This window comes from Artibeus jamaicensis, unplaced genomic scaffold, assembly GCF_021234435.1.
Source record: "Artibeus jamaicensis isolate MK-2021 breed Jamaican fruit bat unplaced genomic scaffold, CSHL_Jam_final scaffold_916, whole genome shotgun sequence".
In the NCBI taxonomy this organism is placed as follows: domain Eukaryota; kingdom Metazoa; phylum Chordata; class Mammalia; order Chiroptera; family Phyllostomidae; genus Artibeus; species Artibeus jamaicensis.
Window position 1 is genome coordinate 3,139,016 of NW_026522059.1, and position 16,596 is coordinate 3,155,611.

The window sequence follows — 16,596 nt, forward strand, 5'->3', positions numbered from 1 at the left end:
AATTGTGTGGGGAGTTTCTGGAAATTCAAACTTGCAAACTCGGAATTTATCTGTGAATGTCTGGAGACCTGGCAGAATAAAGCCTTTCCAATTCAAATCGAATTTGTTTTCTTCTTTGTGGATTAAACACTGATCAGTTATAGTCATTGGGTCCTGAATGGAACTTCCATTTGCTGACGGCACATTATGTTCCGGCCAAGGGCTCCCCCAGAAGGAGGGGTATTTCTCCCCCCCCTCCCACCCCCCATCCAAATCCTCAAGCTTCTTGTCCCCTGTGCTTCTTCACTAGCATCCAGAAAACCTGCTCTTGTCCTTTAAAAATGGGGGCCCTTGGGACACAAGAATCATTTCAGAGTCAAAAAGGTCTTGTTTACGAAGTTAACACTTAAGACTTCCTTTTTGGCAAGCTTTTTTTCTTTTTTTAAACATTTTTTTAGACTTGTTCAAATGCAGTTTTCTCCATTTCCCCCCACCACTCCCCCTCACCCCAGCCATCCCCACTTCCCACCCTGATCCTACCCACATTTGGTTTTGTCCCTGTGTCCTTTGTAGATGTTCCTGAAAACCCTTCCCCCTTTCCCCCCAACATCCCCTGCCGGATAAGACATTTTACTGGCACCTCCTTGTCCATTAACCACAATTCCCAGTCACCCACGGCATGGATCAGACATTCCAGGCTCAGATGACATCATTTGTGTTGGATAGAGGTTTCATAATCCCGATGTCGGCAAGGACACAGCCCAGGGGACAGCCAGCCAGCCTCCTGCAGAGACTGCCCTGGGTCACTCACCACACCCTGTGTGGGACTGAGCACACGCTTGACGGGAGTGGCGTGGACACACGTGTGTGCTGAGCATAGTAAGTGAGTCCCCAAAGAAGTTGGGGCCTGGGACCTTAGGCAACATAGTCATTCATTTCCTGTATCCATTGGGCTGGGCCGTGGGCCAAGATATTCAGTTAAACGTTAATCTTGATGTGTCCATGAGGGCATTTTGGATGAGATGACATTGACATTGGCGGCCTCCGAATAAAGCAGGTATTCCTGCACAACGTGGGGGGGCCTCATCCAGTCAGCTGGGGGCCTGAAGAGCCTGAAAGACTGAACTCCCTACACCAAGGGGGACGTCTGTCGGCAGACGGCCTTCGGACTTGAACTACAGCATCAGCTCTTTCCTGGGCCTTTCGCTGGCCAGGCTGGCACGTAGATTTTGGATGTGCCAGCTTCTATAATTTTATGTGCCAATTCCTTAAAAATCGTTCTCCCTCTCTCTCTCCCTGTTTCTCTTTCTCATTGTGGTGGTCATTTTCTAATTTCAGTATACAGAACTGGTAAATCATTATGTTCTATATGTGAAACTAATGCCGTCAGCCCTCTCTGTCCATGCGGGTTCTGCAGCTGTGAATTCAGCCAGGGCCCGCATTCCCAGTGCACGGCGGATTGAGTCCGTGGGCGTGGAACCCACAGATCTGGAGCCTCACCGAGGGCCTTAGCATCCAAAGACTCTACAGTGCGCAGGACACGTGGGACCTGTGCCCACAGATGCTGCAAAAATACTACAAAAGTTATGTGTCGATGTTACCTCGATTTTTTTACTTAAAAATTGTAAATAGCATTATTTGGTCTAATTCTGTGCATATATGTATTTGTAGGAGGTAAGTGTTTGTGGAACTGGGATAAAGGAGGTATCGTGGATGAGTGGAAGGGGTCCTGGCTTCCCACTCAGGGGCCGTTCCTTCGCCATTCAGCTGGTGTTGAGAGTTTCGGGCTTACTTATGGAAGAAGAAAAGTAACAGAAAGGCCTTATCAACCAGTGGCCAGCAGGGAGGGGGTGAAAACGGAGAGGTTCCTACTTTGGTTAGCGGTTTCTGGAGGACTCCCCTATTTTTATTGGTAGGGACCACTCTGACCGCCATCCTGTTTAGGACTCCTGAAGTGACAGTGGCCCACGCCAAGGAAGACTTCTGTGAGGTTATGCAGTGTCCTGTCCAGGCAACACAGTGGGAGGAAGATGAGAGGAGATGAAGGATAAATACACTCTGACGGAGAGCAGGCAATTGTGATGTAATCCCTGTGGCTTCAAGATTCGTGACAAGCAGAGCCAGGGAGAAGGTCTTTGCAAGCAGATGGGCAAAGGGCGGCTGGATAGAGATGTTTGTGATTTTTCTCTAGAACATTAAGGGCTGTTTTGGAGGCCAGCGCTCCACCCGAGGCCGAGTCTCCAAGACGGGGATGAGTAAATGGATTCTGGTAACCCGTGGACCAAAATGGATGGGTTGAGGCCTATGCGCCTCTACCAGATACCATTGGTGGAGGCTGGAGGCTGTGAGTGTTCATCACAGTTAGGCCAGTAATACCCCCTTGGTTCTACACGGAGAGGCCGGTTCCAGGAACACAAACCCAACCGGCCTTCGAGGCAGGATATCAGAGCCCCAGGCATGCAGATGGGGACACAGGACAGACCTTCCGACCCAGTGGAGAACAGAGGTCTCTCTGTGACTCAAAGGAGAGAGCAAACCATATTGTCCAGAACAGCTCCGGTGTTCAGACAAGGAGAATGGTGCTCCGGGGAGGGGTGCCCCAGATTTTGTCGCGGGCAAACGTGCTCTGACATGGGCAGACCAAGGCCCAGTCTTCACTAACACTGGTTTAGCAGGACCTGAGACCAGACCGGGTGGAGCTCTGATGCATGGAGACCTTCATCCCCAGTGGCTTTGTGGGGTTCCGACCACCAGCGGCCCACTGCAGAAGAGGTCGCCCACTAGCCTGGAGAACTCCAGTGTGATACATAGTAGGATTGACGGTCTTCTGTCCAGGGAAATTGTACATGCAGATTTGGGTCACTTGTGTATTGAGTGTGAATAAAGGACAGCGCCGCTCAGATTTTACTGTCACCGTTTGAGGTCACTCACTGAGATGGATATTTTTCCCTCTGTGTCTCTGAGAAGCAGACCAGCAGGAAGGCGGTCGACAGAATCATGGTCCAGCCGACCTCGCAATCAATACCTATTTGCAGTGGCAGATCAATCCTTTGGAGATGAGAAATAATTTTAAAAAACACCTTAAAATTTAAATTCCATTAGCACAGTGCTTTCCAGGAGTGGCTGTGACTTTGTTTCTTTGGTTCAGTGATTTGTCATATCCTAACTTGGCGACAGACGCTCTGCCTTGCATCCCGCATTCCAGGCTCACGGAGAGACCACGGCTTCTATCAAAGCAGATCTTCCTGCTCACACAGAGTCACAGAGCCAGGAAGTAGCCTCCCAGTCTGCTGTGTCTGAAACTTCTCATTTGGAAGATGAGAAAACCCGAGGAACTCGAAGGAAGAAGATGTTGATCAGACGCAAATTCCAAGCACTGTGATCTCAGGTTGAAGACGAGAGACAGGTGTGCCTCAGGTCAGGGCCGTCGACCCCCTGCCAGCCTCGGACTAACCTGAAGGAAGACGTAAATCCCAATCCTTCCACTGACTTTTGTCCAATCACAGACCGCAGCAGCAGGGAGTCTCCCTGGCGCTGGTCTGGCAGGTCGCTGTGTGTGACACCTGGTGGGTCTGTCACTCCTCCTGGAGCTTCGATCACGGGATTGGCCAGGAGCCCTGTGGAGCCCAGCCCCCCTCTCCCAGCTCCCTGCTCGGCTCAGCCAACTTCTCTGAAGTTATAAGTACGTGTCTTTATTCTAATGTCGATGAGTCTTTTTTACAAAGGGAAACAGAACAAAACAAAAACTTCTCCGTCCTTCCACATGTCATTGCAGTGCCCCCCAGGCGGTTTTCTGACTTAGATTTCCCATGTCTTGGCAAGTGTCTTGGAAGGGCTTCAGGAACGTCTCACTTAAGCTCAGGAGAACCAAACGGAAACATTTGGGAACTTTCTCCATGTCTCCTGACTATACGAAAGAAAAGAGTTGGGAGAGATGCTTGTGCCCCAAGGTCAGAAGGCAGGTTTGGGGACTGCTTCCTTTTTAAACCCGGATGTCGGAAAGAAAATAACCTTGGAAGAGAAAGAAGAGAGACACTTTTCGGTTGTTGAAATCCCGGCGCTCTAGCAGTGGCCACATCAGTACGTTCTTCTAAGGCACACATTCCCTTGGGAGAGACCGAAATTAGGGCCAGATGAGAGGGAGACCTGCTATTTTCTTAGAGCCCTATCTTTGGTGTGAGTGCACACCCGGGGCTCTGTTATAAAGGACACAAGGACACACCCCTTGGGACAGCCTTTGAAAACATACAGTGTTGGGCTCCCAGTGGTAATCAGTATGGTCAGATACGCGCGATGGCCGTATTCAGAATGGCTGGTGGTTCTCGTCCTCCTCCTGCCAGTCAGCATGCCGTCCGTGTCGGACGTCTGACCGTGCTGCTGTTTGGCTGCGCGGCCGCTGGCAGTAAAAAGATAGTGTGTTTTTTCTGCAGCTGGTTTAATATTTTTCTTATCTTTAATTTGAGCAATTTGACTGGGAGGTGTCTGATGAGGTTTTTTCCTTTGTTGTTCCTTGAGCGTGGAGTTTATAAAGCTTCTCCAGTGCGTGGGTCGGTGTTTTTCATCACCTTGGAACGCCTCCGGGCATTATGTCTCCCAGCGGTTTCTCCCCCAGGTCTTACATGAACAGTGGAGCATACAAGGCTCAGTCTCTTAAGTTCTGCTGTGCGCGTCCTGTTACTTCTTGTGTTCCCTGGGTTTCGGTCTGGGTCTTTTCATCCGGTCTCTTTTTAATTTTAGCTATTGTAGGTGTGAACTCTAGAACATGTATTACGTTTTCTTTTACAATATTATTTTCTGTTATTGTGTCATCTGTAATGGTCTTTTAAGGTCTTTCTCTGCTATTCAGTGGATACTAAGTGGGCATGTCTTACTGTCTCTATTTTTTTCTTGATTATCAATGACAGTTACGTTCTTATGCTTTCATACGTATCATTTGTGTATGTGTGTGTGTGCATTCCTCTCTACATTCCTCTGCCCATGCAAGTTCAAGTTCTGGGGGAGCTCTGAGGATAGGCTGCACAGGGGCCATTGCGGGCCCCGCCCTCCAGCAGATGCTCTTCTCAGAGGCTTCCTGTGACTTCTCTGTTTTCATTCCCACCCAGCCCCACTGGCTGGGCTGTGCAGTGACTCAGTGGGGTCCCTTGGCCCCAGGCCTCAGAGCCCCTGGTGGCTGGTCTGTCCCACTTGGAGCCTGCTACCGCTGCTCAGCCGAGGTCAGAATCAGCAAGGGGCCCCAGGGAGAAAAGAGCCAGAGGTCCTAGCTCACACAGAAACGGGGGGTAGGGGGACTCTTCCTCCTCTGGAATTTTAGTTCCTTTGGTTCTGTTTCCTCCCACCCCCGATAATTGTGAACAAAGAGATTACATGCTTTATCTCCATTTCTGCACATGCATCTCTGTCATGATGCGTGGGGTAGCCTGCCAGTCAGTCCATGCTGCGCAGAAATGCCGGTGGGAAGACCTGGGATTGAATTCCAGCCCCTGCATTTGGCAGTGGCCAGGGAAACCCTCTAAGCATCGGTCTCTTCCTGTAGAACACGGGGTGGGCGCCACCTTAAACGGGCGGCCTCCACCCTGCAGGTGCTAAGTGGTGCTTGATATTTCCAAACCTTCCTGTCTTCACCTTTGACCTTTCACCATTAATTCTGCAGGGACCTGTCTGAGGCTCGTTTCCCTCTGTAGCACCTTCTGCCCGTGTCACCTGCTGCATTAGGATGGACGGCTGGGAGCTACAGGGCGTGACCTGCACAGGCGCGAATGCGAAGTCACGCTGGGAGGCAGGGTGGTGTGCGTGGCGCCGGTGTGAGCCAGCACCCTTCTCATTTATTCCCCACTGTTCACGAGCTGTTTACGACATGCCGGACGCTGTCGAGTGATGCGTATAATGACGAGGAAGACAGACAAAGTTCTGCCCCTGCAGAACGCAGAATGCCCGGCGGTCTGGGGAGAGCACAGAGCTATTGCTACAAACCTTTCTGCTCACAAATCCTTCTCAGGACCCACTAGCTAATTGGAACTGTGGCACTTTAAATCCAACCCATGGCTCAGACCCCTGGGTTCCATTCAGCTGAGCTAGCTGAAGTGATGTCTTAGTCCTATTATATTTGTTATGCATGAGGTCTTTTAGAGACTGAAAATGTTGTCATTAAGAAGGTGAGGTAGTAGACATTCTAGGTTATTACACCAGTGGTCTGCAAAATATGCCCCAGATCAAACGAAGGGGCGTATGCCTCTGGTGGGGGCCATTTAGGGCGGAACTGAAGGCTCGGATGTTGTAAGGGCTCATGCTCACCCACAGAGAGATTTGGGTAGCGAGCGGATCCAGAGACACAAGGAAAACCGAGGGAATCAGGGTGGGAAGACCAGAGACCTGTTCTTGGAGGGGCCCTGCTGCTTTGAGACTTCACCCTGAGGGCAACTCCTGGAGGTGGGCGCCTGCTGAGACAGGTCAGCCCTCGGACCCACGCCTGGAAGGCAGGGGCTGCCGTCTTCCTGCAGAAACTAATGCTAATTCCATGCTCCTTTCACTTGAGGATGAAGCCTCGCCCCTGTCCCTTCCGTTGTGTCTGGGGCTCCCAGTGCACATGCGTCCTTGTGCCCTTGAGAGATGGCGGGAAGTAGGTGCGGGGTGCATCTGAGCATCAGCCTTGACTCACCACCCACACTGTGTGCCCCCCAAATACTCATGAGCTCACTCTCCTCTCTGAGGAGAGAGGGTCGTGAAACACTCCAGCTCCAAACTTCGGAGTCCATCGGCTTTTTTGACAAATTAATCATCTTAGCTGTCAACTATTTACATAAAACCTTTTCAAATCAATACCTCCATCAACCCAAATCTCCCCGATCCTCTCACCAAAGCCACAGACAAAATTCACCAATATTGCTATACCCATACCACTCAGGAAAGGTCCCTGTGAAGTTGCTGCTGACAAGGCGTGAATTATCAACAGCCCAGCAATAGTCACACGTGGGAGTTCCAGGCTCCTCCTCTTGGTTGCTGGGTAACTTTTATGGCCACAGTTTGGGTTTCAGGTGCATTCAATGAAGGTGTTACATTTTATTTTTTGTGGATTGAAGGGCTGTTAATACACACAAAATTAAGCATTCCTACCTACTCTTTTTCTTTCCCAACTTCCCACTTTAAGTTCTTCAAAAGAGACTTTAAATATTAGCAATGACATCCTAGGCTAAGAACAATGGAGGGACGACCTGGGAAGATGCACTCAGACCACGTTGCTTCATTGTGTAGAGCAGTTGTTTCACGTTGGTTTCCTGACTGTGCCATGGGTTTGGGGATGCTGCTGGTACCTTACATGTTTGCTGCTTAATTATAGAATCAACTATTCTCTAAATGGAAAGGTTTTTATGGGTTTGAAAATGGCGTAGGCTTTTCTCTCCTCTTTAAAATATGGCTTCTTTTAATGGCCATCAGCAGAAAGGCAATAAACAGATCATTAACACTGATGATGTCATAATGGATAATGGAAAAGCATTAATTTTCATAATATCATCATTAATTACAGCTAACATTGCCATGCAATGGAGCTGACTTTGTCTTATTAAATGAAGCAAATGCTTTGAAATATTAATTAATAAAATCAATCTCAATAAATCAGGGGTTGTAAAAGTTATTGTTTAAAAATTTCTAAGCAAGCAAAGTAAAGAGAGTTTTGTAGTTCAAAAAGATGCCATTAATATAATTTAGTACTTCCATTTTATATCACATTAGCCCTTGGAAAGTCATTAGAAAGTCCCAGGAAAGCCTTTCCGGTTTCCTCCATCTCAATTGTCATCACCTAATTAAGGATGATGTGGCCTCCTGCCCGTGTCAATGTGTGGATCGAATGAGATCATTGATGGGGCAGCATCCATACGTGATCAAACACCTTACACCCTGGGAAGGATATTCTTGTAGGCACAACAGGTTTGGCTGGGGGGAGGGTACGCCCTTCACTTTGCTTCTGAAATATTAGTCATAGTTACATAAAAGATCATGAACAGTCAACAGCTATTAAGTAATCCTGTGTGCCAGGCACTTTGCTGAACACTTCGGGTAGGTTATTTCTACGTAATCTCATAATGAACAGGTGAGGAGGGTGCTCCAATGCGATTCTCACATCACAAAGAGAAAACAAGGCGGATGCACGAGGCTGAATTCCTCCCTCCAGGTCGCGGAGGCACTGGAGGCGGGAGCCAGTCTACTTTGCTCTGGAGCCCACGTCCTTGAGCACCAGCTATTCCGTCTCAGAGAGCATTGGGACAACTTTCCTTTGTCACCTGGCATCACTGTGCCGCTGGTTGACCAGTCGGCTTTCTGTCATTACGTTCTTCAGGTCAGCGTGTGAGGAAGGAATCCGTGAAGGAGCCCAGCTCAGGGGAAGAATCCTAAGGGAGGGACTTAACCCTGACCTGACACGGGTGAAAGGGAAGGGGCGGGAAGACGGTCTGCGGGTGTGTGGTCCCTCACTGTCTCAACACCGAGTTTGACATGGGTACCATGTCAGTACCCAACACTCAAAGTCCAGGGAGGTGTGGGTTTGTGTTTATGTGTTATTTGGACCCACATCATTAATTCAAATTCTTTTTTTTAAAAGAAAATGGGTATGGAAAACAAACAGAAATACATCTGAATAGTATGCACTCCTGTGAGCCCCAGATGCTATGTGCTTGTGTGAGTCACGCCTTCCCTAACCTGTGTGCTAGTTGGTTCGTGTTTCCAAGTCTCACTCGACCCCACAGTCCTCAGTGACGGTGTCCACCACGCCTTTGAGGAGCAAGCGTGACGTGTGGGGTGAGGGTATGTCCCCACCGCATACACCAGGCTATAGGCAGAAGACTTCATCTTTTCAACACCATTTTCCTCATGGTAAAACAAGGCTAACAATAAGGTCACATGAGATCAGATTCTTGGGACCATTAAATAAGTGGTGGATGGTGTCTGGCTCATAGGAGGAACTCAGAATATGAAAACTATTATTAGCACTGAGCCTGAAATGGAAAACCATCTATGTTAAATTCATCAATTGATTAATTAATAGGTTGGTGATGTCCACTGATAAAGCCACTTCCTGTGAAAGAGCCAATTTCTTCAGGGGGAGACGAGGCGCGCACCTGGCAGGTGGGAACAAAGGATTCTACAAGTGCAGATTCAACCCCATCCAAACCTTAGTGTCTGCAGTTCTAGGAGCCACGATTCTTCTAGAAAAGAGATTCCATCTGTCTCAGAAGTGGTGGAACAGTATGATACTGATATAATTTGCACTTGGAGATCACATTAGCTAGAGGTTTATTTATAAACTACAGCATTTGCATATAGAAATTTATGTTTTCACACCTATTGCCTAAAGGCTTGTGTGAAGAGCTATTTCTCAATCTCGCACTTTGCCAAGATGTGGTGAGACTAATATTCTCTGCTTAATTATTGATGCGGCATTGATTTGTTTGCTCAAAGTCCAGGCAGCAGCAGCAACAACAACAGAAAACCCATTCAGAAATACGAGCAATAAAGCCACAGATCAAACTTACAGTTTAACTCAAGAGGAAAAAAAATATTTAGCTCGATCTCGTTAATCTTTCAAATTTAATTTCCTTTGCTTTAAAAGGAAATCTATAAGAAATGAATTACCATTTTAGCAAAACCATATAAATATTGATAGTGTTAATAGCATCTTTTATTCAGGATTTACCCTGTGCTAAGCCAAGGACTGGAAGTTTTTATATGCCCTACCATTAGGCGTATGTTCACCCAACATACCTTCAGGTAGGTGGGACTGTGTTTTATAAGGACAATAACAGATAATGAACTTGAAGTTTTCTATTTTCCACTAGAAAGTGCCAAAGTGGAGCTCACTGGGACTGCAGTGCTTTCTCTCTTTCTGTTGCTACTTGGGGGTTGCTCGTCCTTCCCCCGCTTCCCTCACTGTCCCGCCGCTTTCTCCTCTGTGTGTTTGCTCTGAAGAGGTGGGTGTGGGCCAGGGTCCCAGGACCCCTGGTGGTGTCAATGGGCTTTACTAACGGGAGCAAGAGCAGAAAGAACCCACATCTGTTCTGCTGTCCACACAGGAACGTGTCAGTGCCTGGTGCGATCCATTCAGAAGCCAAGCAGAGAGTCAGAGCACTGGGAGCAGAGCCTGGAGTTCAAGTTCTCCGCCCCCGGGGGGAACACAAGCCCTCTGCCAGAATCCCATCTTTCTTTCTCTCTCCCAATGTCTGCAACACTCGGGTGTTTTGTTACACGCCCCACGGAGCTCTCAGGTGATGCCAGACAAGAGCGTGAGTGTGAGCGAGGGTAAACACCAGATTGTAGGTGTCGGGGCGGCCCAGATTTGTACACACGTCTGTTTCTCTTTATAGACGCCATCGGAAGGGACACACTCCTGCTCAGTCAACTTTCTGGCTCGTGGGTTCTCTTGCCCCTGAAAGTAATGGGGAAGCGACTTGCTTTTTCTTGTTGTTATTAATATTACATGGGCCAGTTGCGGAAGTATTAATAAAAAGGAATAATTTGTGCCTATAATCTCTCTTTGTACAAGAAGAATACGCCTCTCCTGAAAGTCCAGACTATAGCGTGTGCCTCTTCGTTTTATGAGTGTAATTAGTGCATTTGTTGGCAGCACCGTCGATGCTAACCCGCAGCATAATAGCCCCTCGTGTTTCCGTGGCCGCGTGCGAATCACCGAGCCGTTCCCCATGCTTCACGGTGTGACGCCCTCCAACTCTCGGATGTTGTTAACGGTCCGTCGGGGAAGGCAGAGCACAGACGCCTGCACACGGCTGGGTTTTTGCCCTCATCGATAGGGAAGTGAAGACCCAGAGAGCGGCGCCACGCGGACAGGTCTCGGCTGCGTGGCCAGACTCCTAGTCGGCTAGGTTTCAGGTTAGGCAGAGCCATGGGGACCCTTTTCTTCACAAACGTCTCGTTCTCAGAGTTGTGCTACGCATCATGTAGTGTGACTTCGCGTGGACATCTCTTTCCTCTCCTACTCTGAGACTGTGGGATAACTCGAAAGGTAGAGTAGATGTCGGCCAAACCACAGCACAAAACGGTGCGATTCCTTCATGTAACTCCGTGCTTTGTAAGCCATCTCCACGACTAGGGTGACTTTCCGGGGGCCGGCTAATTAATGTCACAGTGTGATTTACATATCTGGTGTTCTGAGACCCCTGCCAGGTCCTTGGTACCATTGTGTGAATATATTGGATGGAACGTCCTGTGAGCAGAAACTCGCACAGGATCAGAGGGGCGTGGCAGGAGCCTCCGTGGCACCTTGTCTTCCCACCGTGTAAAACGCCCACGCACAGTGCTGTAGGACAGAGCCCAGGAGCCCAGTGAACACCTGGCTGGGATGAGTTCAGTTCCGTAGGTTCAGTGAAGCACCTGGCAGAGTCAAGTTCAATGAGACTGTTCAAGAGCTGTTATTGTTTTGTGGACCCTCCTATGACCTTCCTCTTATCTCAAATGATGCTGGGTGGTCACGTGTGCAGTGACAACAAGCTACCGGTCTCTGCACGCTGAGTGTCCTCATCCTTGGGCCCTGTTTCTGTGCTGGACACAGGACACTGGGGACCCCATGCTGGAGAGGTGCTCTCAGGTTTACACATGGGCCAGGAAGGGCAGCCTAGTTCTGGAAGCAGCCATGATTAACAATTTTTAAAAAAACGAAATCTTTAACATAGATCTGGTTTGAAGACATGACCAGGCAGCCGGGATTTGTTCAGCAGAGAATGCCACGGGATGAGGGGCAGCCACAGTGAGGGAGCAAAGGGCCTGAGACCTGACTTGCCCGGCGCGCAGATGCCTCCGCCCTCCGCCACTGCTGGAACTTGTGTCTGGTTCCATTGTAAGTCACACTCGCCTTTTTAAAAATCACTTTTTGTTGTTATTCTACTGCAGTGGTCCCACTCTTCCCCCTTTGCTCTCCTCCACCCATGCCCCCAGCCCCTGCTCCCACAGTCAATTCCCACACTGTTGTTCCCCACACCCGGGCTGGCCCCTTCTGAGGGGGAGTTGTGGTTCTGGACTCAAGTTCTCACTTCCTCTCTGCTCAGTCCCACACCTTGTAGGCATTTATTGTGGACTTGAGCTTGTTGAGTTTGAACAGACCTTAGACGAGAAAGAGAGAGAGATTGATTACAAAGAGAGAGGCCCAGCTGACACCTTGCAGCGTTCCAGTCACATCGTACAGGTGGCCAAATATTGGCCTCATTTCTTTATTTAGGCACCTAATTACACATGGTTTATTAATGAGAGCTATTATTTATTAAGCTCCCATGCCAGATACCTTACTAAATTATTCTATTACAGAAAGAGAGGTGCCATCTACCTTCTCTGTGTTTTCAGATGAGGGAAGTGAGGACCCGAGAGGGTGAGTGACCGGCCCAGAGTGGCACAGCAGATGCGCACACAGTTTTATTCCAGTGCCCCCGTGCCCTCCTTGGTGTCGGGAGAGTCTTCACCCGAATGGACTGGAATTTTCCGCCCACGTTCTGGTCTCACTTACAAAAGGAACCTGGGGACCGTGGGGGACCAGGTAGCCAGAAGAGACCCTTCATTTCCCATCTCCGTACCCACTCGATTTTTCTAGTCACAGTTAAGGCTGTGCAAGAAAAAAAAAGAAGCGTAAGAAGAGGAATCAGCAATGTGAATGCAGCCAGCTCACCTCGCCTGCTTATAAACCCTAATTAAACCTAATTTGTAAATCTTAATTGAGCCGCGTGTACAGGCATTAATGAAGCAGTACAATAACATTGCTCTCTCAATAAGACGACACACTAACACTAAATACTTATATTCCTGGAAAACGCACTCACGTGGGCCTCCTCCAAGCGTAACAGGGAAGCAGATACACAATTAATCTCATTAATGGCAATCGAAGGACACAGAGTACAAACCAGCTGCCTGGAGGGGTCGGCGCTGCCAGATTCCCTCACCAGCAGAGACGGTGCTAATGAAGTGACAGCGTGAAACGCGCGAACAGCTGAGGGATCCGCGCGCGCCGCTGGGAGGTCACAGAGAGAAGGACATCCGAGTGGGGGACGCGAGGCCCTCGGGGGCGCCAGTGCTGCACCCCCGCTTCTTCTCTGGGCACCCTGTGGGAGCTCTGTCTTCTCAGGGGTCCTCTGCGGGCTGAAGGCCCCTCCGTTTCTTCACATTCTTGCTGCCGCTGCCCCCCAGCACCCTTTTCGTCCACCCGTATCTGCTCCCATGGAGGGCCCCAGACTGGAGCGTGACCTTCCCCATTCGGGGCCCGCACAGCCTGGGCCTTGCCTGGTCGTCACGCTCTGACCCCAGAGCCAGCCAGAGCTGCTCCACGGTGGACCCCTGCCCTCGTCTGTGCCACCGGCCTGAGTGCCCTGCCATCCCCCTCCACGGACCCCTCAATGTCAGGATCAAGTGACGGTTCTGTGCATCCCCCCCCTTGTTAGTTAAAAAGGTACCACCCCCCGCAGTTTTGTCCTCAGTCCATGTGTCTATTAATGGAGTAGATGTAGCCTATTTCTACGGTCGTGCCTTTTCTAGACGGTGAGTCTCTAAACGGAAGCATTCGTCCCGTGCTTCTCAGCATCCCGAGCCTGGGGACATTCTTCTGCTGAATGTACTGATAGAACTTAGAAGTCTGACCCCAGGTGCAGCTCCCGCCCCCTGTCCCCACTCCCAGAAATGGAAAAGGAACTCAGCCCGTAAACTCATGGTGAGCAACCTCCTCTAAAGAGTGCAGATCCCTCTACCAAAAACAGGAGGGCCTCCGTGTGTGCAGGAGACTTCCTGTGAGCCGCCCGGCAAAGTGCTCGCTTCCCTCTTCACGTCCCAGCTGGTCCAAGCCCAGGGCCCGATGCCAACCTCAGGTTTGTGTGCCAGGGCGCGTCTCTGTCCTTGTGAATGATGACTCATCCCCCAGACCCGCTTCAGTCTGTCCTCCTGAGAGTCAGTCCCTGGAGGATCTCAAATACAAACAAAAACATATGACTGTGTCCCTTCGCCATTGGAATAATGGAACATCTCCGAGGGTGAAGACTGAATCTTTTGATTGTTCTTCGGGGCCTTTCGTGACCCAGCTCCCGCTCACACGGTCTAGCCCTGCGTGCTCTGTGCAGCTGGTGGACCGTGTTGGTGCACTGTGACTCACTGAAGTCTCTGTAGTCCACGGGAAGTTTCACTCCTTGTGGCCTGCACTGCGCCAGTCCCACCGTTACAGAGTAGAGAGGTGCAAAAAGGCTTCAACTTATTTTACTATTATTTTTTAAATCCTCGCTCAAGGATACATTTATTTCATTTTCCCCAGGACATGTTAAAAGTCCCCAAACAATGGAACCTGTGGTTTATAGCCTGGAGCTCCTTACACAGGAATAGAGCTGAAATACCCAGGTAAATGTCCATCCAATGGCCCGTGTCCCCTCCCACTGCTGCCTGCCTCTGAGGTCACTATCAGCTGTATCAAGCGTTTGGCCTCAAAGACACGTCCTTTACAAAAGGGGACGTTGTTTTTGCTTTGCCTTCCTGGTTGGTTGTGAAATGAGCATCAAACAAGAAGGTGGGAAAGGTGGGAAAGGACCACCCGTGACCGTGCACAGGCCTGCCTCACAGAGCTTGTTCCACCCCCACCTTGAAGGGGGCAGACGTCACCCTGCTCCTCACCCCACTTCCCCGTGGCCCCTGCACTTGGCCTGACTGGAAACAATAGGACAGGCCAATGATATCTTTTCTCCAGGGACTTTGAAACTCACTTTACCTCTTTTGTCATTTTCAGTGATCTGATAACATGAAATTAAAGATGACTTTTTATTATTAAACTTTCTCTTGAGCTGTAAAGCATTCTTATCTCAAAATTGTATAATATTGAAAATAGAACATTAGACCTAAAAATATTCATTCATCTTCTAGGAGTGCATCACCTTTGTCGTAAATTTTATTAACTATTGTATTTTTAGAAAATGAAGACAGATGGCTTGAATAAATGGGCAGAGGAGGCAAAAGTGAAAATGGATCGTGAGTTTAGCTGGGATGGCAAAGCAAAGGTGTGTGCAGACCTGTGGAGGGTGGAGGGACCGGGTGGGGGTAGGATGGGGGATGGGGAGGAAGCCCGCGGACAGTGAGAGAGTAACGCACTGGGATGCCAAGCCCGGGAGTCACGTCCCTGAGATAATGGCATCCAACATGCAGTTCCCAAATACACCAGGGAACCCAGGGGGCTAAGCTTGCTCAACAAGGGGTCCTATTTCACATTAGTGTCTCAGGTATCGACAGTTACTTTGGGCCAATGGGTTAAGTCACTCTGTGCACCATTTCTTTAATTTTTTTTATCATTCTGTATGATCAGGCTTAATTTAGAGATGAGGAAACTGTCTCTCAGAAGTGTTAGTCAACCTTCCAAATTTATCCACGAAATCAAAGATTTGGGATTCCAGGCTCCTCTGTCTAATCGTAGTCTTTGTTCCCCTCTGGGAGTGCCGTCTGAGAAGGACCACTGGTTCTGAGTGGTCCGGGATTAGTTCTCACTCGGGGGGCAGAAAAGCCGGCACTTGCGCGGGCAGCGTCCAGTCTGCTGCGTCTCCCTCCTCGCTGTGATGACGCCCACACACTCAGCATCCCCTCGCCCACCCTGCCTGCTGACAGCCTCACACGCCCCTACGATCTGGGCCGGGGTCAGTGCACATTCCTCACAGGGAGCCAGGCCAGTAGGTGGAGACCGCGTTCTCGTGAACAAGTGTTTGCAAAGGCAGGCAGCAGGCTGTCTGTGGCCCCTGCGGCACAGTGCAGGGACTTTCAAGGCTGTGCTTTGGGCCGCAAACGAAAGCTTCAGTAGAACTTTATTTCTGTGCATCTTTATTGCATATGATTAAGGAGTTCTCAGAAAATAGTTCAATCTTCCTATACCTCATGCACATCGATGACGCTGCATTTTATTTCATTAGACGAAAAAGTATCTGTCCTGAACTATAAAATTGACTTCAGAATCTTCCAATGCACACCACAAAATATGATGAACAGTAAAAAAACCTGAATCGTAAAATTTTTTGTAGAGGATCCTGAATTTCATAAAGAAACAACAAATAAAAAGAGGCGGAATCTCTGATCGGGACCACGGAAGTCACCGCGCCTGTGGGAGAGGCGGGGTTTGCTGTGTCGTGGGCATCAGAGTGTTCAGAAACGCAAAGAGGCAAGGCACCTCTGTTGGGCCGAATTCCTCTCTACGCGGGCAGCTGGCTTGCAATAGGCTCTCTCTGAAACGAGGAGGCCAGAACTATGTGGGAAGCTTTTTGCTTTTAAGGGTGAGCCGCAGGAACCCTTTAAGCACAGAGCAGTCCCCTGCAAACCCAGAGCTGAATGTAATCATCTGGTTTAGGAATTTCATTTCTCCCGGGACCAGGGGCATGTTTCTCTGCACCTTGAAACATGTGCGAGATTCCGTGTACCCAGACAGACCTGGGTGCACTTACATATAAGTACACACAGCTACACACATATATGTATATATACATAGAGGGAATAGACAATTTGGAGAGCAAATATTTTATTACATAGTGTTTGTTATATATTTATTTACATAATGTATGTGCATATATCATTTTAATTTATATTTTATAATCATTTATTATATACTATATGTTAAATCACTAT

At 49.1% G+C, this 16,596-nt stretch overlaps 1 long non-coding RNA gene across 1 annotated transcript in view; it reads left to right on the forward strand.

The window, feature by feature from the left end:
- Positions 1 to 772: 772 nt before the first annotated feature.
- LOC119064630 (uncharacterized) overlaps positions 773 to 16,596 on the forward strand; it is a 33,543-nt gene continuing 17,719 nt past the window's right edge. The window contains exon 1 of the long non-coding RNA XR_005085444.2: positions 773 to 858. This is a non-coding gene — a long non-coding RNA (uncharacterized LOC119064630). The remainder of the gene's footprint in view (positions 859 to 16,596) is intronic.